This window comes from Benincasa hispida, chromosome 5, assembly GCF_009727055.1.
Source record: "Benincasa hispida cultivar B227 chromosome 5, ASM972705v1, whole genome shotgun sequence".
Taxonomy (NCBI): domain Eukaryota; kingdom Viridiplantae; phylum Streptophyta; class Magnoliopsida; order Cucurbitales; family Cucurbitaceae; genus Benincasa; species Benincasa hispida.
The window spans coordinates 32,447,842-32,461,339 of record NC_052353.1 but is presented as its reverse complement, the minus strand read 5'-3'; positions in this window follow the sequence as shown (position 1 = coordinate 32,461,339).

Here is a 13,498-nt window from a genome sequence, read left to right as displayed (position 1 = left end):
TTTAGCATTCTTGTGAAAAGAGGTTTCTTCTTAAAATCGACGACAATCCTCCACAGCGACTCACCCGCAAAGGAAAAACATAAATGGGGAAGCGGAAGACTGGACAAATGAAGAATGCTAGAATTAGGCAAATGGATAATGAAATGGTTTTAGGGAAAGGGAGAGAATTATGCAAATGGGAGATGTTCATAACGTGAAAATCGACCCCTCTTCAACCAACATGGCCTATATAAAGGTATTGAGGCTTCACCTGATATGCATCTTCGAAATTCAGCCATCCTTGGATGAGATCTCACCTTCCTAGCTAGAAAACTTCAAGAACGAAAGTTCATCTGAAGAATATTAGCTCTAGATCATCCCTACCTCGTGAGAATATGAGAGAGGATTCATCCTTAACAGAGGTGAATACACATGGAGAGATTAGGAGAGAGAGAGAATTACTTCAAGGAGTTTTTCTGTTGTATTTTCCAACATTTTTTCTTGAGTTTATCTTTGCACTTTCCATTTTCATAATCTATTCTTTTGAACATTTATCTTGTAATCATAGTTTATAATCAAATGAGATCTATTCATTTGTTTTTCAACATAAACTAAATTCTGTAAGGAGTTCAGTTACGTGAATACCCTAAGGTTTTATGGTTTGAGCAATGACTTTTATATCTATATGACTTGTGCATTTTCTTTGTTGAGTTTATGGATAAAAATTATTAAGTTAAATTGACCATTTAATTTAGCAATCTAGAGGAGCCTTAACGTCGGGAAGGCTGTGATATTGAGGAATTTCACAAAAGAATACGAGTCACTAGCCTTAAAAGTAAGGTATACTATAGGAAAACCTGATAAAGATTTAAAAATTTATAATATTTTAAAATATATTTTAGTTTTTAAGATTCTATTTATCTTGTAGTGTTTGTTCAATGAAAGGATAAAATAATATTAATATTTATTTATTTATTTATTTTTATTTTTTTTTAAAAAAAGAAAGACCTTTAGGTTTTAACTAGGTTCAAACACCTATAATCTGGGATGGAGAGCGCACCCAAATTTTATTTGGCTTGGCAAAATGGTGGTAGTAATACAACTACACAAGGTACATGACAAACACCACCGGGGTTTCCTCCAGTACCTTGATAATAGCCGGAGCACAACCATCAACACCACCACCAATCCTGAATTCGAATATGGAGAGCCTCTTGAAAGAATACATGGCGAGGAACAATGTAGCCTTACGTGATCTAGGCAACTGGCCAAGGAAATAAAGAGCATGCCACCAGGAACTTTACCTAGCAATATGGAGGCGCCAAAACGGAGTGGTAAGGCGAAATACAAGGCCGTTACGCTCCAGAGTGGATTAGAGTATGAGGGATCAAAGTTGCCCAATAGTTAAGGACAAGATCAAGAAATGAAGTTGAGAGATACCAATCACAGGTCTTGACTAGAAGCACCACAAGAAGTTGCAGAGAAGAAGAAAATTGAGGAAAAATCTAAAAAAAAGACAGAGAAGATACACCACTAATCTTAAAAGAGAAAGACACAATGTACGTGTATAGGCTACCAATACCATTCCCCCAAAGATTTAAGAAGGCCAACTAGGACACATAATTCAAGAAATTTTTAGATATTTTGAAATAGTTACACATAAAAATCTTGTTGGTTGAGGCATTAAAACGTAAAGTTTTTGAAGGATATACTATCTAAGAAGAGAAAATTACTTGAATACAAAACCGTTGCACTAATTGGGTGTTATAGTGCCTTAGTCACTAGAAAGACCCCACCGAAGCTGAAAGACCTGGGAAGTTTCATAATCCCATGTTCTATCAGAGGGCAAAGCTTGGGAAGAGTACTATGCGTGGGAGCCAACATAAATCTGATGCCGTACTCAGTGTTTGCTCAATTGGGAATTGGGGAAGTTAGGCCAACCACTATAACACTACAACTAGCTGTTTATTCAACCACCAAGCCAATTGAAAAGATTGCAAATGTGCTAGTTAAAGTAGACAAATTTGTATTCCCTACAGACTTCATCATTCTGGATTGTGAAGCTGATAAGGAAGTATCTATCATTCTAGAAAGACCCTTTTTAGCAACTGATAGAACACTATCGACGTTCAGAAAGGAGAACTCACTATGAGGGTTAACGATCAAAAGATCACATTCAATGTCTTGAATGCCCTAAAATCAGTCACCTGGGAATTTTAGAGCATTCAAGACATTGAATGTGATCTTTTGATCATTAACCCTCATGGTGAGTTCTACTATTTGAACGCTGATAAGCATTCTACCGGTTGCTAAAAAGGGTCTCCCTAGAATGATTGACACTTCATTGTAAGCTTCATAATCCAGAATGATGAAGTCTGCAAGGAATACAAATTTGTCTACTTTTACTAGCACATCTTCAATCTTTCCAATTGGTTTGGTGGTTGAACAATCAACTAGTTGAGTGTCAAAATAGTTGGTATAACTTCCTCACTTCCCAGCTAAGCAAACACTGAGTACCATCATATTTATTCTGGCCCTTAGATCGCATAGTGCTGTTTCCAAGCTTTGTCCTCCAATAGAACATGAGATTGTGAAACTTTCCTGACTAAGGCACTACAACACTCAGTTAGTGCCACCGTTTCGTATTTAGGCAAATTTCTCTTCTTAGATAGTATATCTTTCAAAAACCTTACATACTTAGACCTTTCTTCTATCAACCAATAGGATGTTAATGTGCAACTGTTTTAAAATATCCACAAATTTCTTGAATTACTATTCTGATTGACCTTCTTAAATATCTGAGGGAATGGTATTGGTGGTCTATACAGTTGCACCGCGTCTTTCACTTTTAAGATTACTGTTGTATCTTCTCTATCTTTCTTTTAAAAATGTCCTCAATTTTCTTCTTCCTTGCAGCTTCTTGTGGTGCTTCTAATTTCGACTTCATTAGTATCTCCCAACTCCACTTCTTAATCTTGTCCTTAACTAATGGGCAACTTTGGTCTTCATATACTAATCAACTTCAAAGAGAAATGACCTTGCATTGCTTCTTATGGCTTCGTTGCGACACTTTCGTATTGCTAGGTAAAGTTGCTGGTTGTCTGCTATTTATTTCCTTGGCTAGTAGACCCACTTGCACCTTTAGGTTACGTAAGGCTGTATCGTTCTCACCATATATTCTTTCAAGAGGCTCTCCATATATAGATTCTGGACTAGTGGGGGTACTAGTATTATGCTCTCGGCTGTTGTCGAGGTATTGAAGGAAGCCCTAGTGGTGTTTGTTGTGTACCTTGTAGAGTTGTACTGGTGCCACCATTTGTCCGAGCCCAAGAAAATTTTGGGTGTGCTCTCCATCTTAGATTATTGATATTTGAATATGGAGCCTATTGTTCGAGCTTTTTGATATCCTACATAGCAAATAGATTGCAGATTATACATGTAGTTATTTGTTAAATGATTGTCAGTACAGAAATCACAAGTAAGAGTCGGAGGTTCTGTTTGAACAACACAACTGCTTGTGGACCAAGTATAAGATTTTGCAATATTGTCCCAATAGAAGCAAGCTACTAATTTACATGAGCGTGGACATTGATGTCTTGTACTCTAACTGTTGTTTTGTGGTGGTTGTTTTTGCCTCACCCCAGTTTTGGTTGTTGTTAGCTATTGTATCCATGATTTCATCTGCTTTGTTCAAATATTTCTTCAATAAAGATCCTCCAGCTGATGCGTTCACCAACAAATTTGAAGCTTGATTTAGTCCATTGTAGAACTACTCCATAAAAGATACATGTTGGGAGTCTATGGCGAGGACATTTCCTTACCAACTTCGTGAATCGAATCCATCAGGCTCTGTTGGAGCTTGTTTGAAAGCTATGATTTTACATCTAAATTTAGCATTTCTATCTGGTGAAAAGTTCAAGAATTTTTTTACAAGAGTCTGCCATGTGGTGATTGAGTTGGGCGAAAGTGAGTCTAGCCATGCATTTGCATCTCCCTACAAAGAGTAGGAAAACAATTTTAGCTTTAGAGCGTCGTCAGTAACTCATTTACTTTAAAACAACGACAAGCCCTTGTGAAAAGCTTAAAATCTTTATGGGGATCTTCGTGTGGCAATCTCAGAAACTGGCGAAATGAGTTTAGTATTTGAAACATGAGAGGCTTCATTTTAAACGATGAGGCCTCTATAGGTAGGTCAAGGATTCTAGTGTCCAACGACTGAAACATTAGAGCTGCATGATCACTTATTGCTCTGTCTCTATCATCTGCTCCAAAGAGAGGATTTTTGGTTGTGAACTACTTGTGGTTATGGGTTATGATCTCAATACTGCTACACTTCAATTCTGGAAGGAATAAGAGGATCCATTTTGCTGAACGAATGCAACTTCTTCAAGATTATCTTGGGCACTCAACTCTTTATGCTCCTGACACTTTCACCTCTGTTCTTGCCTTCTACGAGGAAAGATCATTTCTATCTCAAGATAAGGCTAAAAAAGTGAAGGCCTTCTTCTAATGCACCAACTTCCTCTTGCGAAACAAACAATAAACAAAAAATTAGAATTTTCCTTTAGATAGAGTCAAAACGATCACATTGATTAACACCGCCAAACACAAAATAAAATTTTCCATAAAACCTAGCAACAATGCCTAGACCAATTGCGTATGAGTGATAAGAGTAGGAATAGATATGGTCTAGGTGCAAGCATACACTATCAATGACGTAATAAAACCTGGAGTATTTCAAGTATTGAATACCATAGGACTTGTTCCTATTTAATTTTTTTGGACAACACAATCAATGTAACTAAAAGTAACCAAATGCAAATGAAAAGTGATTTTTTTAGACAACACAATCAATGTAACTAAAAGTAACCAAGACAGCTTAATGTTGATTAAAATAGTATACATAAAGTGATGAACATGGATACAATTATGTTCAACCAGAAGGGTAGTATGCCTTGGGCAATGCAGCCACATCAAACCTGGACAATGACTTAGTCATTGATAGAAAACTCCTCTTATTCAGTCTTGTGACAAGTTTCGTTAGGAGTGTAAATAGGTATGCCTATATTTCTATGGTTAGCAGGATCTTAGATTAATTTTATGCAATTCCTTTATCCTATAGTGTACCTTATTTCTTAGACTATGTGACAATCTTATTTCTAAATTTTTAGTCTCATATTCCTTTGTGAAATTAGTTTATATCCTAACATTCTCAACGTTAGGATCCCACTAGATTGCTAAATTAAATAACCAATTTAACTTAACAATTTTTAACTATAATCTCAACAAAAATACACAAGTTGAAGAGGTATGGAACATAGGCATTGCTTAAGCCATAAAACCCTTGGATATTCACATAATTGAACCTCTTAAAGAATCTAACTCATGCTTAAGAACAAATGAATGAATTTCATTAGATCATCAACCATGATTACAAGATAAATGTCCAAAAGAATGGAAAATGAAAATAAATAAAATCAAAGAGATGAATGTTGGAAAATACAGAAAATTATCTCATTGGGACAATCTTTCACTCTCTTGAGTTCCCTAGGTCAGATTCTTCTTTTGAAGGATGAACCCTTTCTCTCTACACACGCTGTCATGGTGTGGGGAGGCTCTAACTCCAAAGTTCTTTAGATGAACTTTTGTTCTTGAAATTTTTTGGGTATTTGGGTGAGATCTCTCCTTATGGGTCTGAATTTCTTAAGATGAATATCAAGTGAAGCCTTAATGCCTTTATATAGGCCATGTTGGTTGAAGTAGGGTCAATTTCGGCATTGAAGAACGACTGAGGACCGAGCAAATAGAAAATGTGGATGACCGAATATGATTATGAAAATTAGGGTTTTGATGCGGACACATCATGTTTTGGTGATGTGGGTGTATTAACAAAAATATCTATAAAACTGTCAGAAATCCTTGTAAAAACTCATAAAATCAGCCTAAACTAGTAAAAAGCATACTTTTGATAGCTAACCGACATTTACTTGAAAATTCTATCCATTGAAGACCACATATTGGGGTAAATGACATGCAATTAACTATTTTCACTAAGGAAAAGTGTCTAAATAAAGATAAAAAAATATGCATTTCATGACATGTATCAAGTCAATGCGAGTGCATCATTCAAGCCAATGTAGGTGCATGAAGATAGATTTCTACAAAACAGTAAAAAATCTCAAACCTATAAAATCAGTCCATAATATTAAATGTTAACTTTATATAGTTCAAAGACATGTGATTGTCCATTTTACTTAATTTAGGTCATTTCAGGATAAAAATATCACATAAAGTGTCTATTTAATAGAAAAAAGTAATAAAATAGATGGTAAAAACATACACTTTTTGACATCTATCACAACCTCAAATTTGAATCTTTGCTTGTTCTCAAGCAAACAAATTATAAATAGATACTGAAGGTGAATTAACATGCTTAGTCATAAGTAAATACGAAGTAGAAGTCTCAAACCTTGGTGCTTTACTTGTTCAATTCCCAAATGGCCCTCACAAAAATTTTATTTGAAAATTGGCTCAACTTTCCCAACTATCTAACCAACATGCAAAACTAACGTAACTACTAAAATTTATGCTTTTGCTAGGCCTAAAGTATCTCATTTTATAGGTCTTTATAATTTTCTTTTCTTTTCTTACTCTTGCCTGGGTAATAAAAAAATTCATGTTTGTACCATTTATTTTATTAATTTTTTTTAATAGTAAAAAGGCACTTTATGTGATATTTTGTCCCGAGGATGACCTAAATTGGACAAAATGGGTAAGCACATGCCCTTGATCTGTCGAAAATGTGCTATTTTAGGTTGATTTTATGAGCTTTTGCTGAGGTTTTTGATAGTTTTGCAGAAATCTGCCTTGATGCGTCCACATCGTCCAGGACGATATGACCACATTAAAAACCCCAATTTTTTAGATTCGTGCCCAATTATTTTGGTTGTTATTTTCTTGGTCAAATTGTTATTTAATGCCTAGAATATTGGGTAAACGTTTAGAACATGATTTTAGGCCATCCCTCAACCACTTTGGCCTAAATAAAAGGTTGGAAGGCTCTTAGATCATCGTCAACCACTCCTTTAAAGAGAACACACAAAATTATTCTTTAATCTCTTTAAGAAAGCCTCTAAAGAAATGGTTTCATTAGGTCAACCCTACCTGTGAGAATGTGTTGTAGAGCGGGTGGTTTCATTAGGTCAACCCTACCTGTGAGAATGTGTTGTAGAGTGGGATTCACCTTGAGAAAGGATCAAATCACCCTAGAGAGTGCCTTAGTTTGTTGCACCTTAGTTCGTTGGCTTCATTCAAAGGCCTCATTTATCATTTTTCCAGATTTCTTCTTCTAGTTTTTTTGTTGTCTTTCTTTTATTTTTCTTATCATTTCTTGATTTTTTAAAATGCGCAAGTGCACACGTCGATTAATAATATAGTTCAAACAACATAAGAGGTCGGGTATTGTCCTCAAGTAATTGGATTGATATTCTTTTAGCTATTCAGAGATCCTTTCAATTTTATTTAAGGGACCAACTTGGATGGAAAAGAAATTGACTAATCTAAGAAAGTAATAGAAGGGTCCGAATATGAAGACTATCAACAAAGAGACGATTTGGAAATAGATTTCACCAAAGATCATTGAACACACTTGCTTTGACTCTTGAAGTAATTAACACAACATCTAGATCTAGAAGTCTTTCTATCCAGGTTGAATCTTTTTTTAAAAAAATATTTTCTCATGCAAACATAATTGATTACTAATTTCTTGAAACCAAATTAAGAAGCATGACATTAAGACTTTTCATCAACAATCTCTACCATTATCCAACTACTTTTTATGTTTTCAAATGATAGTCTAGTATGCATGATTTAATTTAAAGCCTATTTGTCAAAGCAAGATTTAAATCATAAAATTATTTAAACATTGATCAAATATTCAAAAGCGTAAATGTAAATTAGCATTTATTAAAGAAGCAAAGTGTTCAACCATTAAACCTAGGAATTCATCTACCCCTAAAACTATGAGAATTTAGGCTACATGGTTTCCAAAGATTCAAGAAAATAAAAGGGAAAGAAGGGTTATCTAGCTTTCGGTCATTCTTTGGGATGAATTTGGCTCTCGAACGATCTTTGATCTCTCTGGCATCAAGAACACTTCATACTCTATTCTAAATCCTCTCTCTAGGCCTCAAATACTCCAAAATTTGATGTGGTGGTTAGCCAAAAACTCTGGATTAAATAGGCAAACTTTTCCAGAAATGCAATTTCCCTCTTTTTTTTTGTAGCACTGGCATTGCGGTGTGAGGATAGCGCCACAATGCTCTTGCCTTCAATCACAATGTCAATCACAATGTCGCATAGTGCTTCACACAAAAGCACGACGTTTTCGACCAACGACGTTTTCGACCAACGCTGCAATGCTTCTTGATAGTGCCACAACGCTTTTTGTTTTCAGGCAACTTGTGGTTTTTCTCCACTTTTCTTCCCTCTTTTCAATGTTTGGCTCAGGTTTGACTTCATTGGGCTCATTTAGGTCCTTTTTGGCTCATCTTGACATTGAATCTCTATCCTAAACATAACTCTAAAAATCACCAGCAAACAACATCAACTCCACTAAAATCATATCAAAACTACCCTAAATCAAGGACAAATAACACATATTTTAGGTGTATTTCATCACCCCAAACTTAGAACTTTTCTAGTCTCGAGCAAAAATAGAATAAGACTGGAGGGAAGTTTTTTAATATACATGCAATTAATTCATGCCTCAATAGTAAGAATAACATGCTAGATCCATAAGTACAAATATTCAAGCACATCTTTTGTTATGAAGTTTTAAGGCTAGATCTTTTCATCCCCATATGTGTGTGTGTGTACAGATCACATTTAATTCAAAACTTAAAAACTTACTTTAGATTTAATTTAGCTTTTCTAGTTTTTCTCCCTATTCTAGCTCATGCATCAATCATCAAGCATCTAGAAAACTCGAGAAGGTAATATAACAACCAAGTTGCCTGAAATTCACACTCAAGGATGTCCTAAATTTGCATTCTTTTACCTAGGGGCACTAGCTTTCACACATTCACCACAGGGGCTCATACCTAGTCAATTCCCACTTTTTTTACCCCTATCCATACACATTACAAGTTTATATTTTTTCTCAATTCTTTCTTTTAATGATATTCTATTATTCCACTCAATCTTTTGTGTACAATTTTTCCAGGAGGCAGATAGAACTAGTTTTCTTCCCTTTAATATAACATTACCAACTACCATAAAAGACACTCTCTAACCGGTGGGGTCTTTCGAGGTGACAACCAAATTGAATCAAATTAACTCTTTATTCAGTTAAAGGTTCTAAACTAAAGTGACTACGTGCTCAAAATATGGGAGACTTCAAGAGAGACTTAAACAAATCATAACTTAAGAGTATGCTATTATATTTCCACAACAGATCATCTAACATTCATGTTCAAAGTACATTATAGACAATCATCATCAAAAGCATGCATATAAACTTTCTCAACATCATATCCACTCAAAAAATTGAAAAAATTACTCTAACTTTTACTCATTAAGTTAACATGCATAACATCAATAATTTCCTAATTAACATGCATTGTATGATAAAAGCAACTCAAACATAAAAGTATGCAGTAGTCCTTCCACCCTAAAATTAGAATGATTCATTGTCCCCAATACATGATAAAGAATTGAACAGTAACTCAAAGTAAATGATACAAGTCTGGGAGTATGCAGTAGTCCACTAAACAGGTTGGCAGAATGAGTACTTTGTGTTGCTAATGGGTTCTGTAAGAGAGAATAGAAAAATATTAGGAATGTCATGGAAGCTAACCTAAAAAAATAAAAGAAAGGAAATAATGGAAATAAAAATAAGTAAATAAAACTTGGGTTGCCTCTTAAGAAGTGCTAGAGATGGAAAGTCAATCTTTTTGGGCTTAACTTCCATTACATGAATGTCTTCCTCAATATTAGACAATTCCTCCTCAACCTCACAAAATTCTTCCTTGGTTAACTCTAATTGACAAGATTCATAATGAAAAAAAGGATCAACAATAGAAAGACTCACTAGGGATGACATATTAGGCTTCTCAACCTCAACCCTAATCTCCTGGGCTTCTTTACATAATTTAGGCACAATTTCCCTTTAAATCTCACAAACCACATCTTGATTGACTCAAAATCTTCCAAGTCATCCTCACCATCAAAGTATACAAATTTAGATCTCCTTACCTCAGTGGCATCAGAAGTATTCTCCTCAGTGAAGGCACTAAATATTGAGGTTGATGCCCTAAATCTTGTAGGGTCTTATAGTTTGTAAACACTTATATGAACAAACATTCTGTGATTTATAATATATGATATTTTATTCACTTTTGTCTATGAAATATTCGATATTTTAGTTGCATTAACCACAAACCAATAAACTAAGATCCATGGTTATCGTTGTAACTTAAACATATATGTGGAGACATACAAGTGGATCGTGTTTTAAGCGATAATCTAAATGGTCTGTAGTATATGGATAAGACTGGATAACTTATCTTGGTGACACTACGAGCATGGCCCACTTTGTAGGTGTTACAAATGTTATCAAGTGCTACAAATGATCTGATCCTAATCATTCATGTATTAGACATGCGAGCGGGGATATTCTATACAAAGGAGTTTGTATAATATTGGACACGAAATGTTTAGTCTCGTTATATAACACCATTCATAATTGAAACTTTCATTTCACTAGGATGACCATGGGTAACATGACCTTAATCCTGAGTGAGTTATAAACTCCTGCCTATGAGGGCGGTTCTTTGATTTGCATGGGTGAGAGTGGCCAGATCGCCGGCTTAACAAACCTACCATTTTAGGGATTCGTTTGATTGGGGAGCTAGGAACTCAGCTACACAAGATGGAATTCACTCCTTCCCCAAAGCAGGAGTAAGTAGATAAATTGCTCTCTTAAGGGTTGATTCCGGGACTTGAACAATGTGGCGTCACACCCTCTCTTGGCTAAAGAGGGGTTTAATCTTAGTGAAACCATGATCTATTGTTCATTAGAGCTTCAAGTTACAGGTTGATAAGGTCCCCTTGGTAGCTCAATGGATTTATGTTGAGAATCAGTTTTTGATTTAAGTTGAAATGTTCAAATTAATAAGAGGGATTTTGATTATATATGATATAATTAAATTAATTCAATTATATATGATATAATTTATATAATATATTCAATACATTATTGTTTGATATGAGGAACTAATATTTGAAAATGATTCAAATATATTTTCTATGAATTAGATTCATAGTTATTAAATTTAATATAAATATGATTTATATTAAATGTCATAAAATAGAGAAAAAGAACTATGGTTTATATATTGTATATGATGCAATATTAAAACTATAGGTTATAAATATAATATGATAAGTTAGTTATCATATTTATTTATATTTATCAATTATTAGATAATTAACTTTTTTTTTCCATAACCACCCTTAGTGGGTAGTTATTTGGTTTTATGGATAAAATGAAAATTGTTTTCTAATTATTCCATGAGATATCAGATAGACCATTGGGTACACAATCGAATATCTACATGATAGCTTGAGAGACTATACGATAGCCTTGTTATCTAAACGATCGAGTAACTTGTCTATGCGATAAACTTTCTCATCTACACAATAGTAGTGTTCGTTTACTCGATTGTCTTCCTCCTCCACACCAAACCTTCCCTCTAACCAAAATTAGCCAGAGTCTACCACTCCTTGATTCTCACACTGAGAATACCAAGGTCACTAAGTGGTAGTGTCTAGTTAGTTCGAGGATCAAGTTGCTGCTTGCTATTTGTTCGAGGAGTGTTCAAGTTATTCGCTGTGTTCGCGAACAATTTTAATCAATAGATTACTTGAAGAAAGGTTCTTCAAAGATATAGTCTCTTGATCCTTTGTTTTTTTTTTTTAAATTTTATTTCAAAGCATGTTGTATTTTATGTTTTAATGCATAATCTGTTTTTTTATGACTGTAAACGTATGTGTTCATTCACAATGGGATTTGGACGATCCACTTCCGCTCAAAGTTTCTCTGTAAACGGAGATCCTTCACTAAAGGCATCAATTATCAGACTAAGTTGATTAATAATATGATTGAGGATAATCTCATTCTCTACCACTTGGGCTCCTATCCTATTCACATGATCTTGTAATTTATCCAACCTCTCTCTTTCTCCCCTCTCTAATAAACGTCTTCACCTTTAGCTCCAAGGTATACTCTCTTAGCACATATTCTAGGGAAAGTTTCTTCTCTAATGGGGTTGGATTGTAAGTCTCATATTCATAGGGAGGATAACTTAACGGGTAAGGGTTAGGATTGAAGGGTGGTGGTGGCACTGCTAGACCTAAGTTGAGTAGAAACCCCCATAAGACCATTCAAAATTATAATAAGACATGATATGTAAACACCACAATCAATCGACCAAGGAAAAACTCAAAAACAGAAAATCAAACAAAAATAAAAGTAAAAAAAAAAAAAATATATTGTACACCCTAAACTAAGTTTATTCAAATCTCATAAATATTAGAAGAAACTCAAAAGCCAATTTCTCGACAATGATGCCAAAAACTTGATAACGCACAAGCATACTCGTCGAGTAATAATATAACTAAAACGGTATAAGAGGTCGAGTATCGTCCTTAGGGAATCAGATTGATATTCTTTTAGCTATCCAGAGATTGTTCCAATTTTATTTAAGGAATCGACTTGGATGGAGAACCATTTAAACTAATCTAAGAAAGCAATAAAAGTGATCAAATATGAAGATTATCAACAAAGAGATGTTTTAGGGAATAGATTTCATCATAGACATCATTGAACACACTTGCTTTGACTCTTAAAGTAATTAACATAACACCTAGATCTAGAAGTATTTTATTCAGATTGAATCTTTCAAAAACATTCTTTTCTCATGCAAACATAATTGATTACTAATTTCTTGGAACCAAATTAAGAAGCAAGACATTAAGACTCTTCATTAACAATATCTACCGTTATCCGATACTTTTTGTGTTTTTAAACGATAGTTTAGCATGCATGATCTAATCTAAAGCCTACTCATTAAAGCAAGATTTAAATCATAAAATCATTCAAATATTGATCAACCATTCAAAAGCATTAAGAACAGTCATACTATAAAGTGTAAATGCAAATTAACATGCAAGAAGTAAAGTGTTCAACAATTAAACCTAGGAATTCATCTACCCCTAAAACTATGAGAAGTTTAGCCTAATATGGTTTCCATAGACAGAACCATATCAAGAATACCAAAATACAGAAATAAATTTAAGAAAATAAAAATGAAAGAAGAGTTATCCAGCTTCTGATCACGTCTTTGAGATAGATTTAGCTCTCAAACGATCTTTGATCTCTCCAACATCAAGAACACTTCATTCTCTACTCTAAACCCTCTCCTTAGGGCTTAAAAACTCCCAAATTTGATGTGGTGGT